The sequence below is a fragment of the Meles meles genome, chromosome 1 (assembly GCF_922984935.1).
Source record: "Meles meles chromosome 1, mMelMel3.1 paternal haplotype, whole genome shotgun sequence".
NCBI lineage: Eukaryota > Metazoa > Chordata > Mammalia > Carnivora > Mustelidae > Meles > Meles meles.
In genome coordinates, this window is record NC_060066.1 from 134,366,917 (window position 1) to 134,382,348 (window position 15,432).

The 15,432-nt window shown below is 40.3% G+C and overlaps 1 pseudogene; it reads right to left on the reverse strand.

The window, feature by feature from the left end:
* Window positions 1-416: 416 nt before the first annotated feature.
* The window catches only part of LOC123953430, a 71,040-nt pseudogene continuing 56,024 nt past the window's right edge, over window positions 417-15,432 (reverse strand).

The window sequence follows — 15,432 nt, forward strand, 5'->3', positions numbered from 1 at the left end:
TCTATGGCACAGATATAGAAGAATGTGAATTTACTCTCCTAGGACTCTGAAGCCCAAATTACAGGAAGCTGGGGGATGCTTATTTCATCCAGTGGGAAGGGCGTGAAGAATGGAGGAAGTTCCCACTAGGATATGTGTGTGTATTATTGGTGCTTCTGGGGTGCCTTTTGTGACTGGTTTCTTCCTTGGAGAAGTTTCTGTGTTTCACAGCTTCAGCTCCCATGTAGACACAAACAATGTGACAATGTGTGAAGTGACTATCCACAAACTATACTTTCCTTTTCTTTTTCTTTCTTTTATTCATTTTTGTTCAAATACACACTAAAGGAGTACTGAGGAGTACAGGCTCATGTATAGTTTTGTAGATTTTTTAAAATAGTTTGGATGTCTAGGATATAACAGTACAATACTGGTGGGCTTTGGTGTCAAAGGAAAGTATATTAAAATACTGGCAAATACTTTTCTTGTATGACTTAGGCAAGTGGCTTAAGTTCATTGAGATTCTTTTCTGTGAAATAGGAATTTTATATTTCTCATTGTACGTGGTACATACGTACCATGTATTTTATTTTATTTCATCATTTTTTTGTTCTGAGAATTAAGTGAGACAACATATGTGAAGGGCATCCCGGATTGTCTGGCACATGGTAGATACATAGTCACTCTTGATTTTATCCCTTTTCAGATATTTCCACTCTAATCACCCATGTATTTCTTATCTTCCAAATGTTCTCATTGTCTGTTCAGGATACCCTGTGGATGAGATAAAAAAAGGAGAGGAAAATGTTACTGGGATGAGATGTGTGTGGAAAGAGTGGTAATGAGAATTAAAATATACTATACTTGGAGCTTTCCTCATATTATGTTCTCTTAGTGGGAAATTTTGGTTAATTTGAATTTCCTATTTTTAAGCTGTCATGCATATACTGTAAGTAAAGAAATGGCTTGGCCATTATGCAGTGAGTATGGTTTATGCTAAATTTAGATAATCACTAATTTAGTACTTGAGTTTTAATGCACAGACCTAATCCAGAGAAGATAAAAAGAAATAAAGGATTTTTAATGCACTGAATTTACTCACAAAGGCAAATTTTTCCAATTTATGTTTTTTGATATAGACATTTCTAGTAAGTGTCTACCAGTTAGCATCCTAATCAGTTTCTAATTCCTATCAGCTCTACCTCTGAATATTTCTCATGCCCAACCTTTCCTTATGCCTTTCCTCATGCCTCTTCCTTCCATCCACATTGCAAGGGTGGAAGATGGCAGAATTCATATTTAAGAGAGATGACTCCCTGGGGTACCTGGGTGGCTCAGTCGGTTAAGTGTCTACCTTTGACTCAAGTCATGATCCCAGGGTCCTGGGATAGAGCCCTGCATCAGACTCCCGGCTCGGTGGGAAACCTGCTTCTCCCTCTCCCTCTGCCTGCTGTTCCTCTTCCTTGTGCTCTCTCTCTTTCTGTCAAATACATAAAATCTTAAAAAAAAAAAAAAGAGAGAGAGAGAGACAGTTCCCTCCCTATGAAGAGTGGATTCATGGAGATGAGTTTAGAAGCATTGAGTCCCTACCTAAAATAGCTAACATTATGGTGCCCTTACTCACTTCCAGGCTGTCTTAATGTCTCTCTATACCTGATTTCCTTAATTGTTTATAACACCTCGTTTAGAAAAGTACTAGTAGTATATTTTTATTCTGGAATATACTAGTACTATATTTCTATCATGAAATAGAAATATTCCTATTTCACAGATGGGGAAAAGGGAATTTAAGCATTGTGTTAGATTCCCTAGATCACACAACTAAGAAAGAACTAGTTGCAGAGTTCAAACTTTAACAACGATCTGCCGGATTCCAAAGTCTATGTCACTAATCACTGTGTCCTGCAGCAGCCTAGGTGAAACATAATGGGACCCAGAGCCAGAATGGTTTTATGTAGGGTGGAGATGAGAGAATGGATTCACAAACTATTTGGTCAGTAAAATTCCCAGAACAATGCACTGGTTATTGGAAAATTAGGGGAAAAGAGGAGTCTGGGATGATTTTCAGTGCTCTTTTCTTTAACTCACTGAGCCACCCAGGTGCCCCTTCAGTGTTCTTTTCTAAGAGAATAATGGTGCTATTTACTGAGAGAATGTAGTAGGGTGTGCATTTGGGGTAGAGAGGAAGGGAAGGAGAAACACGCTGATTTTAGTTTCAGACATTTGAGATGTCAGTCAGATGCCCAGGGAAAGAAGTTCAGTGGGCATTTGAATATGCCAGGCTAAAAAGTTAGACAAGAGGTAAAATTTGGAAATGAACAATATGCCTTAAAGCTATCATGGGACTGCCTGGGATTGGGGAGGCAGACAACACAGAGAGTGGGCTAAGGATGACAACTGTAAAGGGGGGTAGTAGAAAAAAGGATTCGGACTGTAGGGGGGTCAAAGAAAGGGGGAAATCACTACAGGCAGTAGTAAATATCAAGGCAGAGATATTTAGCAGTGCAAAATGCAGTGCAGAGATTTAATAAATGTATTAGAGTAAGATAGAGTGCTGTTACAAATGAAAACTCAAAATTTAGTAACTAAACCCAGTAAGTTATTCACCCTAATCATTTAAACTGGATAATCCTGGTAATTAGGCAACTTTTCTCCACTCTGGTGATCCAGAGATGCAGAACCTATTCATTATATGGCTTGTGTATCCCGTAGTATTTTTTTTTAAATATTTTATTCATTTATTTGACAGACAGAGATCACAAGGAGGCAGAGAGGCAGGCAGAGAGAGAGGAAGGGAAGCAGGCTCCCCGCCCAGCAGAGAGCCCCATGCAGGACTTGATCCCAGTATGCTGAGATCATGACCTGAGCCAAAGGCAGAAGCTTTAACCCACTGAGCCACCCAGATGCCCCATATCCCCTAGTATCTTGGAGTCTTTGACATCCACCTGGCAGATAGGCAAAGAGAAGATAGTATGCTTACTTCTTAACCATCTTGGCCCAAATGTATTGCACCACATTTCCACTCAACTTCCACTGGAGAAAACCAATCATATAGGTCCACCTAGGTGTAAGGGAGGCTGAGATATATAGTTCTTTTCCCAGAAACAACACTGAACTCTGAAAGAGAGGGCACATTTTGGTGGACAGCCATTTCTGCTAGAGTAAGATTAAAACTGGTGTGTCTACTGAAATTGGGAATGTAAGGACTGTTGTTGATCTCTGCCAAGTGTTGGAAGTGGGAACCTTTTCCATAGGTTCTATTCTTTAAATAGCTCGTGACTGGCCCTCACCTCAGCCTGCGCCTATATGGGCCCAGTTTGTTGGTGTCCCCACTAAGCCAACATGGTGTGTGTAACTAACATGCCCAACTTAGACTTAGTATCCCAAACTCCAAGGCCTGATTTCAGTGCTACTGTTCAGTGTCATATAGCCTATTCATGATGGCATGTGTGAAAAATAAAACTTATTTTTTTAAGAAAACTATTTTTGATACTATCTATTGGTTGGTTTCAATGAAGGAGTGTGGGTTATTTGTACCAAATATACACAGTCATTTTTTTTTACTTTTTATTTTTTTATTTATTTCTTTGACAGAGAGAGAGATCACAAGCAGGCAGAGAGGGAGGAGGAAGCAGGCTCCCTGCTGAGCAGCGAGCCCGATGCGGGGCTCGATCCCAGGACCCCGAGATCATGACCTGAGCCGAAGGCAGCGGCTTAATCCACTGAGCCACCCAGGCGCCCCTACACAGTCATTTTTAAAGATATTCCTGTGAACCTATTTAGAAAAATTGAGTAATCTTTTCAGTGCAGAGCAGAGTGAGCTCATCACTTTGTAGAAAGTCCATTGAGAAGGCAACAGTTGTCCTGCTATTGTTGGATGCCTCATCAGCTATTCTTAGTGCTCAATGCTATTGATGTATTTTCTTGTAAATATATTGTTGCTGTTTTAATTTAGTGTTGCTCAATCGTCTACAATTATACAACATGTATAATTGCAGATACAAATCTTCAGTTTATAATTAGACATGGCTATACTGTATATTTTTAAACTTAACCTGGGCCAAAAATGCACGCATAAATTAGTAGTCAAAAATAGCAGAAGGGGGGGCGCCTGGGTGGCTCAGTGGGTTAAAGCCTCTGCCTTCGGCTCAGGTCATGATCCCAGGGTCCTGAGATCGAGTCCCGCATCGGGCTCTCTGCTCAGCAGGGAGCCTGCTTCCTCCTCTCTCTCTCTGCCTGCCTCTCTGCCTACTTGTGATCTCTGTCTGTCAAATAAATAAATAAATAAATAAATAAATAGCAGAAGGAGGGGGAGAAAAGGATGAGGAAAACATTTAATTCAATCCAACAAGCATTTATGAGTACACTATACCTGATATACTTGTGGGGATAGGTGGTAGATAGAGCAGTAAAAGGAAGATGGGATTCCCGACCTCAAAGAAATTAACATCTTTTCAGAAAAGAAGACACAGTCACATAAAATGAAGGGCTATCCCTTTCAGCACTTGCCTGATTGTGTGCCCAAATGTGATGCACAGATAAGAAAGTCTAACCACAAAGAGGGGAAAAACTCTATGAAGTAGAGGAGCCAAGGTTTTTAGAGAAGATGGAAATAAACATATATCGAATGCCTACTTTTTGCCGTGAATTATTAGGCTTTTGTTTGTTAACTCATTAACAACTTTTTGAGGTAGATATAATTATGTCCAGTTTAGAAAACAGAAGTTTAAAATTTCATATTAATTAAATGCCAGAGCCAAGATTCAAACTCAGGTCTCGTGGCACCCAATACAATGAATGTCAGTCATACTAAGGCGTTCCGTGGATGGCTTAGAGCGCATATTCTTGGGCCAACTAACCCTACCCATTTCCTCTAGCTTCTCAGATTCAGCTTGAACATTTAGTCTCCTTTAAAGTATCATTAGCCCTGAGGACCATAGTCTTTTTGATATCTCTACTGGACCACAGTAGGGCTTGGCAAAGCTCAGAATCAGTTTGGATTTTACTTTGGGGGAGAAAGAATTATTCATTATAAAGAGTTCCAAGTTGAATATCAGGAACTTCTTCACTCTGTCATCTCTTTCCCCAAATTTCTGCATGTTGAGTACTGTAAGGTGGGAAATCCTGAGTGAGCAGAGTGTTTTATAAGAACTTTTTGTTGCTGTTCTCAATAGCCATCTTTTCCATGGCAGCTTGCAGTCTAGATAGACCAACAGCCACGACAATTAATTGCTGAGTTCTCATATTTGCCTGGATGTGAAGCAAGTGATAATTTGCACGTTGATAACCAGCAGTTTGATGAAGAACATAGATGCATTGGAATCATTAAAACATGCTCACTAGCTTTCTGCTATCAGAAATGAAATCATACAGCAGTAGTTGTAAACATCAGGTTTGAAAGAAAAAAAACCTGCTTGCTATCAAGAACTGGTGGCTTTATCATATACTCTACCATAATCCCTAGGAAAGTTTCCCTAGGAATAATTAGACCCATTAGCATAATATATTGTGGCAATATTTCACAGTCATGAAACAGTTGAGGTTGAGATGTTAAAGTGACAGAGTAGATTTAAGTAATTAAGACAAAAAGAAAAAAGGAAGAAAGAAAAAAGAAAAAGAGAGAGAGAGAGAAACGAATCAAACTAAAAATTGGGCTGGGGCTTGTCTCATCTGAGATTGTATTTGAAACTCCCAGCAGTGACCAAGACCAAATCTAAGACATTTGTTGTTTGAATGATCTATACCATGTCTCATCTTTGTAACTATTTCTGGAGTAGTTTTCTTGAGACAGTGATTTTTAACCCTGCTGGAAAGTTTACAGTATTAACAGACTTAAGACTGTGGCTAGAAACATACATAAACACACACAATTTGGCCAGTGCTGCTAAATGATTTGGGGTTGGACTCATACTTTTTTAGTAAAGGATGATGAGTAATTCACTTTTAAACATTATTTTGGCAGAGTGTAGACATAGCATTAGACCTAAGGAAAATCTAGTGATAAATGCTGGGGTCACTTTCTTGTGTTCAAGAAATTATTTTGTTAAGCCCTCGAAGCAACCGAGAGAATTTATTCCCCCAATGACCAAGACTATTAAATCCAGCTAGGAATGGGATGCTTATACCTGTGAATGGTTAATCTAGCCACTAATTCAAAGAGTCCTAGGCTGCCACCGAACAGCATTAAAATTTTGATTATTTTATGGCTTGTCCAAATGCCCAATCCCCCAAGCAATTGTTGTAATTTACACAAAAAAGAAAAAAGCTCAGGGAAAAGAATATCCATCTTTTAACATTATCCACAAGGGTCTGGTTCTGACTGCACACATAAAACAAAATAAAAGTACCTAGCTCAGGCAATTAAAATGTTCTTGTTTTCTATTAAAATAAAATGTGTTCATTTGTGAGTGACTCCAAAAGAAGGCTTAGGAGCAATTGTCACGGTTTGCTTTGATAAGAGCTATAGATTTAGTAATGATATTCAAATGACTCTAACAAGAAACCTTCTACAATTTTCTTTCTTCCAGTCCATTAACAATCAAATATTCAGGAAATGTAAATAATGAATTAAAAGCAACAGTAGGTAAAATTTGCTTTTCACTTTGTTGACAGATGAAACAGGAAAAAATAGAACCATAGAAACTAGCAGGAAGAGTAGAATTGGGAGGGGGCTTAGAGACCCTTGTTGTACAGATGAGAACAAATTGAAGCACAAAGATGAGTGTTGTTGGTTACAATACACTGCTAATTACAAACAGAACCGAAGTCAGCACCCATGACTTCTGACTTTCTGTACATTACTCTTTTCCCTATCCTGGACTGCTTTAGCCCAAGGAAGTTCATGGCCAGATCTTGATCGTTTTGAAGTTAGGAAGCAACTGGAAGGTCATACAGGGAAAGAGGGAAGTGACTAGTGATCCCAAGGTGACTGTCTCCATAAATAGATTCTGTAGCTTGGTTGAGAGTTTATATTCTGATTATTCCCTGTCCAGTTTCTTGACAAATTGGAAGTCTGAGAGTCCCCTCTTAAGATTTAACCCACATTTCCCCCATTGGCAAATAAACTAGTGAGGAAGTTCACTGGGATCCTAGACCCCACTGGAAATCCAGCGGCTCATGGAAAGCTGCACTGTATGCTTGCCTTACCCACTCTGTGCTCCCTGAAATCCCTGATTCTTTTTCTATCTCCTCACCTGCCTTGTTTTATCTGCCCTCTGCCTTCAGAACCTTATGTTCATCCCAGCATGAGAGTTTTCATAATCCATTTTGCCTCGATCATGTTGTGTTCAGCAAGTCATTTATCTCCTGATGGGGCCACAAATCCTGTCACTGACATGAATCAGAGTTGTGTTCTCATAAACGAACCATACCAACATTCACGGCTTGAAGGGACATCTGACTTGGAAGTAGCATTGAGAAGGTCAAGACTTCATCTTGGGAGATCTATTTCTTTTACTTTTTACTTATTTCTGAAAAAACAGTGCAATGTGGTTGTGTCTACACAAGTGAGAGCTTCCTGAAGGCAGGACTCACATTTGGGGATATTTTTAGTAATTTTATTGCCAAGCACTGAATGAGACGTTTAATATTGTCGAAGAATTGTTTTTGAATAAACATGTAGGAGATATGAATGGTTAGATAATACAACCATCCAGATTTCTGGGTGATGAGGCATCATTGGAGAGATTTGAGCATAAATCTCACTTTCTCTTTACCACCAGATTTTTGGCATCTTATCTCGAGAACCTCTGTGGTTAAGTCTGAGTGTCTGCCACAGAACCTAGTCAGCAACAGGAATTTCTTACTGGGAGAAAAAGCTACACCTATTTTAACCTGCTGGTTCCTTTTAAAGAGTTCCAATTTTTTTTCTTTTTCTTTTTTTTTTTTTAAAGATTTTATTTATTTATTTGACAGACAGAGATCACAAGTAGGCAGAGAGGCAGGCAGAGAGAGAGGGAGAAGCAGGTTCCCTGCTGAGTAGAGAGCCCGATGCGGGACTCGATCCCAGAATTCTGGGATCATGACCTGAGCCGAAGGCAGAGGCTTTAACCCACTGAGCCACCCAGGCACCCCCAATTTTTTTTTCTTTTTAAAATAGTAATAAGTCTTTACAAAAACCATAACGTTTTTGTCCAAATATCATCATAAATCTTGCACCTGTCTCTGAGTTTGAGATATATCAAATGATTTAGGAGTTCTTTTGAAAAGTAAATTACCCAACATATTGTAACAGATACATGATGAACTGCAGAATCTCATATCAGCTAATCGTGCAGTATTTAAATGTAAATTTGAAGAAATATTAACAATTAAAAATTATGCTTGTGATTATTTACATGGATCAATCAAGATTTGATCAATTGCATTGTTCTTGACCTAAAATACTGGAGTATTCATTCTGTTTCTAATTCTGAGTATGATGCTGAGACAGGGAACATATCTCCGAGAACTAGAGAAATAAATAGGGATCTTCATCTATCAATTGCAGTCAGCAGTGGTGGTGGCAAAGACGGTAAGAACAGGACAGCAAATGAAAGTGGCCCAGTCAGGTCCCATTTTTGCACACTGCAGGATTTCTGCAGCGCTATCAGAGATAGAAACAATCCACGAGTGGCATAGAGGTAGAAGTACTGGGGACATCTAGATCTTTCAGAGCTCTAACTGTGGCATTAAAGCAAATGTGGCTGACCTCTTTAGCAGTGATAGAACAGAACCAAACAAGTCTGCGCATAGTCACTCCTCCCATGACACAGTGATTGAGGAAGCCGTGTGTTCCAGAACGTGCAATTATAAGAGGACCCTCTATCAGCCTGAGTTCCCAAGGGACTACATCGACCAGAGAGGCCCCTGCTGCCCTGAGCAGTGGTATGAGCATACTCTGTGCCTGTACGATAAGTAGGAACTAAATTGTTGTGTGAAAGCTATGGGTGTCCGAATTAATTTGTTTTTGTGGCACAACTTAACCCATCCTGACAGTAATAAAAGGTAGGTTTAAAACTGAATATACTCCTTGATTTACTTCTGTGCATTTTCCAAGGTATGGTGAGCATGGTCCAATCTCATGAAACATTGATATAAATTATTCTTGGGCTCAGACAGCTGCAGAATAGCTTAGTTTATTTAGCATGGTAGAAATATATAGTGGTTGAGTTACTGCTTGTATTTTTACTTATATTTATATTTTGTGCTGTATTTGAATTTCTGTCAACCATGAGTGAGATGAATGTACCTCAAGAACATCAGCTTATAAAAAAGTGAATGTTTAGTATTTGAGAATTAAGAGTTGTTAAGTTCTATTTTATCTTGGGGGAGATTTGTCAGTAATACTTAAAGTTTAGAAATGCATAGCTTTCATTTCAGGAAAGGTGAATTGCACACAAATGGTCAAGGGAAAAAGTTCAAAAATGTCTAAATTTCGATTCATTCTACCAAAAATATTGGAGACTACCTAAGTGCCTTTCAACAGAGTAATGGTTTGGTAAAGTCTATACTTCCACTTAGCGGTCAATAAGAACATGATGTATATGAATATTGAGAAATGGAAGATTGCTTGTGATATGTTTAAGGTTAGTTTGACTAACTTGACTGGGACACTGAGTGGTCAGATAAACATTTTTCTGATGAATCTCTGAGGGTATTTCCAGATGGATTGATATTTGAATTGGTGGACTAAGGAAGTCATCCTGATTCCCCAGTGAAATGAACATCATTCAATTCATTGAGGGCCTGAATAGAACAAAAAGGTGGAGGGAGGTTGAATTCCCTCTCTCTGCATGACTATTGGAACTGGAACATCAGCCTTTTCCTGGCCTTGAACTAGGACTTACACCATTAGTGTTCTGGTTCACAGGACTTTGGACTCAGACTAAAATTTACACCAGTGACTTTGCTGTGTCTCCAGTCTGCACATGGCAAATCGTGGAGATTTCTTGGTCTCCATACTTGTGTGAGTCAATTCCTTGTAATAAGTCTCATTATAGAGAGATAGCTGTATAGAGATTAGAGATATTTTCCTCTTTATAACAGTGACTAATACAACATTGTATAAACAGAGCAAGAGAGTTGTAGGACAACATATGGTGTAATCTCATTTTGGGTTTTTTTTTTTTTTTTTGGTTAAGAATTACAAATAGTGTTTGGACATGCATACGAGTTGTTTCAAGGATACACATCAACCTTAAAAGTGCTTACACTCGGCAAGTGGGAATAAAGAGTTGATAGAGAGTGTTGTTTCATTCTTTATGTGAGACAACAACTAAAGCAATTAAAGACTGAAATGATAGTTGATGGATGACTGCAATGAAACATTTTTTGGCATGCATACTCCAATCTAGATATAAAAGACACCATTCTAAGGGGAAAACTAGACTATTCTTTATTTTTTATTATATTTTTTAAGATTTTGTTTATTTATTTGTCAGAGAGAGCGAGCGAGCACAAGCAGGGGGAGTAGCAAGCAGAGAAAGAAGCAGTCTCCTTGCTGAGCATGGAGCCTGACTGCTTCTCCCTCCCTCTCAGCTCCTGCTCGCTCCTGCTCTCTGTCACTATCTTTGTTTCTCTCTCCCAAACAAATAAATAAAATCTTAAAAAAAAAAGATTTCATTTGTTCATTTATTTACTCAAATTCATATAGTACCTCTTAAGCACACCTAGTAAATGGAAGTATTGTGAAGTTTCAATATCTCACTTTCAAAGATTTCAAAGCAAGGACTTGATCTCAGGACCCTGGAATCATGACCCTGAGCTGAAGGCAGATGCTTAACGCACTGAGCCACGCAGGCATCCCTAGACTATTCCTTAGGATAGGGATCAATACCATATGGGATCATTAAGACTTTTGAAGAGGTCACAAAAGTTGCAGTTATATGTCTCCAAATAGTCACCAAAGACTGATGGTAATGGCAAGGCTTATATGCTCTAATAATAGCTAGTGTTCTCTGACTAAATCCTCCTCTTACTGAGATTTAAGGCCATAGTAAGTGGAAGGCAGGAATTGAGGACTTCTGGCAAATGTTTGCCAGTTATTACTTCTCTAATCTTATCCAGGTATATAAATGACATTCTTAGTTGGTAATACATTGGTTTGGAAAATAAGGGGGAGCCACAGGTAAAATAAATTGAGATCTATAACTCTAAATGAAATGACATTATGAGAAGCAGTTCCGTAAGTCTGGCTTGTTTCATTTTGATGTAAAATAGAATTCTTAAAATAACTACAGTCTTTCATACTATCAAATGAGCAATACATCCTGCCAACATGAGCCTTCTAGAATTCTTTCAGGGCCAGAAGCATCCAGTGTGTATGGTCCTGTTTTTACCTGACCCTGTCAGATATCTGCTCCATTTTCTTCTATGCCATATAGATGCGGTCACTGAATGGAAACTGCACTATTCTTTGCAAAACTAGGATTTTCATGGACATCTTGCTCTATGTGGTTCCAAGGGGCAAATAAATATTCTTTCTGCATGAGCTCTTTTCAAAATACTGCAAACAAGAAAAAGATTTGATGTCATAAAGAAGTGAATCAATTCTAAAATTTCATTTTGGATTTTCTGCATATAGTTCTATAGAAAAGCATGGTTAGGTACCTAAAATGGAGACTTTGCTTAAACCAAAGGGGATTTTCTAATCAGAAGAGAAAGCCTCCTAGTACTCAGCTGCAGGCTTGCGATACCGCAGCCCTTCCCTAAGTGTGAATCTCAAATTCAAAGTCGTTTCTACATGGCTGTCAAGTGAACTGAACCCCTTGATTGTCTCTGCCTAGGACAGTCATCCATTTCTAATGTATGAGGCTACAGTTTTTGAACTCATAAACTGTAAACTGTATTAAATAAACTGCCTTCTGATTGATGAGTGCTGCTCTCATAGGCTAATTTCTCATCTAAACAGTGATATGAAAATTCTTGCTAAAGGGTCGGTGACAGGACTAAATGGGGGTAATAGCAGACTTAATCAAGAAAGACAAATGGGATTCATTAACAACTGGCACTCAGCAGACAATCTTCAGAGACTTCTCAGTACAATCTCATTGGTCCAATCGAAAATAATTGTATGCTGCTTTTATCACTGAATGCAGAACAAACCCAGTGAAAAAAATCTATTGGTGATATTAAGTAGAATTCAAACTTGGATTGAATTTTTTTATGCCAGGCAGCCCATCTTTGGATGAGAGGAAGGGGACAGAAAAAAAAATTCCTGGTTTCATGCTGGAATTTGTTCTCTGATTGATCAGTTTTTCTACATTGTTCACTGCACCTGGTAATTTAATCAACCGGGTCATGGCCTAACTGGCAGGAATGACTCTACCAGAGGCATCTGGTCTCTGGCTGGCTTCAGAACTGGCATATTGTCTGTTTTCTCCAAGCGCACTGAACTCCACTTCCAGGAATGCCTCGTTTCATTGCACTCTTTAGATTTGGCTTCTGGTGCAGTGATGGCTCATTCTCTAGCGAAGAGCCATGCTCCCCTTTCGTAGTGGAGAAAGTTTGCTAGAAAGTTGCTTTTATTTTTTTATTTTATTTTTTTAAAGATTTTATTTATTTATTTGACAGAGAGATCACAAGTAGACAGAGAGGCAGGCAGAGAGAGAGAGGAGGAAGCAGGCTCCCTGCTGAGCAGAGAGCCCGATGCCGGACTCGATCCCAGGACTCTGGGATCACGACCTGAGCCGAAGGCAGCGGCTTAACCCACTGAGCCACCCAGGCGCCCCGAAAGTTGCTTTTAAATCAGGAACTATTTTCCGGGGCACCTGGGTGGCTCAGTGGGTTAAAGCCTCTGCCTTCGGCTCAGGTCGTGATCCCAGAGTCCTGGGATCGAGTCCGGCATCGGGCTCTCTGCTCAGCAGGGAGCCTGCTTCCTCCTCTCTCTCTCTGCCTGCCTCTCTGCCTACTTGTGATCTCTGTCTGTCAAAAAAATAAAATATTCTTTAAAAAAAAAAAAAGGAACTATTTTCCCAGTCCCTCAGCATTTAGGTGAGGGAAATGTGACTAAGTTTTTGTCAATGGTTTGTGGGCCAGAGTAATGCCGTTTCTAGGCCTTTCCCATACTATTCTCTCACTTGGGATTTCAGTCTTTGTCTTCCCAACCTGTCAGCCCAAATCAGAGGATTCAGCAGATCCAAGGCACGTGTAAAGAACGAAGCCATGGTCCGAGGGAGTAGGAGTTATACTTGAGAAGATTTCCCATGAGGGAGAAATAGTTCTGGCTCGCATAAAGCTACTGAGAATTGGGTTTATTGGTGATGGCACAGTTTTACTTTGATTGCGGCAGCTCGTTTTAGTGACTACCCTTTGGCTTATTAGCTTTAGTGACCTTACTTCTTAACTCAGCTCCTTAGCTTTTAATTTTCTATATAGTCGGGCTTTAGAGCAAGTACCCTTTTGCCTTAGGCTAGCGAGCTCTAATCTGTGCTTCTGGATAGATAAAGGTTTTTACTGGCCTACTCCCAAGCATTCCCATAGCCTCCTCATTCTCAAGTACCCGATATCATGTGTGGCCCTCCTCCAAGCCTCCCGCGAGGAAAGGAGATGAGACACACATAATCAAATGCAGTTGACATCTTATTTTCAGGTTTTCCACTCGTTAGCATCAAGATTTCATGTAGGAATTTTTATAGGGAATTTTTATTGGGAAAGCTCCCAAGCTACCTGTCTGGCCAGACTGAGGGGAAGTAGATATTGTGGCCCAGAAGTTTAGGTGTTGCTTAACCTTCTGTCCTTTGGCTCTACTTCAGAAGATGTTGGACTAACAACAACTGAACCACTCTGGGACCCCAACTATGGCAGATGTGGCCCCATCCAAACCTCTGTGGCTCTTGCCATTCTATCACATGTCAGTGGTGTCTACTTTCAGCTCCTGCTCCCCTCCTCCTAAGGGTAGCTCTGAAGTGTCCTCGGGGGCAGACCTCAGTCTATGACAGATGGGACTTGGGGAAGAAGCAACTCACCATCCTCACCCTTCAGTAGGGGTTACCTCTGGGACATTTCTCACGCCATTTCCCACAGTTTTCTTGTGGGACTGAGCCTTGGTGGATAGTCGGCTTTAATGCATACTTCATGGTCTTCCTTCCCTCCCATGTTTGGACTTCCCTATTCCCCTCCTGGGGCTTCCTAGGGTGAACACTCAGATTAACTACTTGTCTTCAAATCTTTGTGTCTATATCCACATTGGAGAATCTAACCTAAGACACTGACATGCTTCATTTTAGGGATTCTGATGTCAGATATTTTTGAATTGCCGGAAGTCAGTTGACGGGTATCAGCTGCTGGTCTCTGATGTAGCCAGTTACATTCTGCCATGCGGGGAAGTCAAAACTTTTTCATATAGAAATCAGTTTGCTGCACTAAAGCCAGTGAAATCTGACAATTGTATGTGAAATAATTTTTTGGGAGTATTTGGATCTGAAAGAGCTGTAATCAGAGATCCATTTCATTGGCTGAAACCGCTTGAAGAAATGTGGTGAATTCATCTCCCTTCTCTGCTCTGATGCTCTTTTTGAAGATTTAGCCGCACTGTTCTAGATGTGCCATCACAGGGCACTGTGGCCATTTTATAAGGCAGGGTGGTGAAGATTTTCATTCAAAGAACAAGTTACTGGCACCTGTCAGGGGCAGGGTCCTGGCAGCTGTCTCAGAGGTGACAGCTCTTGCCACCAGCTCTGCAGATACATTTCTACTTGTTTGTGCAGACTGTGCTGCTTAGTGGAGATGGCAGTGTGGTTGGGGAGGGGCTTTTTTCCTCCCTACTATCTCTATCAGTGGCGTTATCACCCCAAATAAACACATGATTTTACTAAGCTTAGTAACAATTGTGTGTTTGCGAGGATAATGCATCTTCAAGCCATTTGACATAGACACAAAGGGCATATATGAACCAGGTAAAAGCATTAGCTTCGCTAGGCACTGCAGTTTTCGTGGTTATGTCTCCTCTCCATCCACTTCACTTTTTACCAGACTGCATAGAAATACTGGGGTTACCCCAACTACAGCCACAGACAGAGCCGTAACATGACCGAGTGACGTGAGCATGTCTTACCTTGATTTTGTGCCCTTTCCAAGATGTTTGTGCTTTCAACTGCCTCTTCCCCCCTCCATCTGGCTGCCTCCCTCCGAGGCTTTATGGAAGCCCCATTCCCCCCGACCTTTCCTCAACACCAGACTATTGTCAGAGTGAAAACTCAGTCCCAAATGATTCTAGCCAGGAGAAGATAATGTCATCCTTTTCAGCAAAAGCAGGTGGTAACATGTCTGTGTCCTCCGGATAACTAAGGTGATGCTATCCAGCCTCACCTTTCAACTTGTCTTCTCTGGGACCCATAATAATGAGGAACTTGAGTTGGAGATTACAACTTGGAAGGGTAAACTGCCAAACACACCTCAGCACCTACTGATGCCTGAACTATTGCCCTGAAGTAACTCTTCAGGTATTGAAGGGTGGTGTGAGAGAGACTCCCG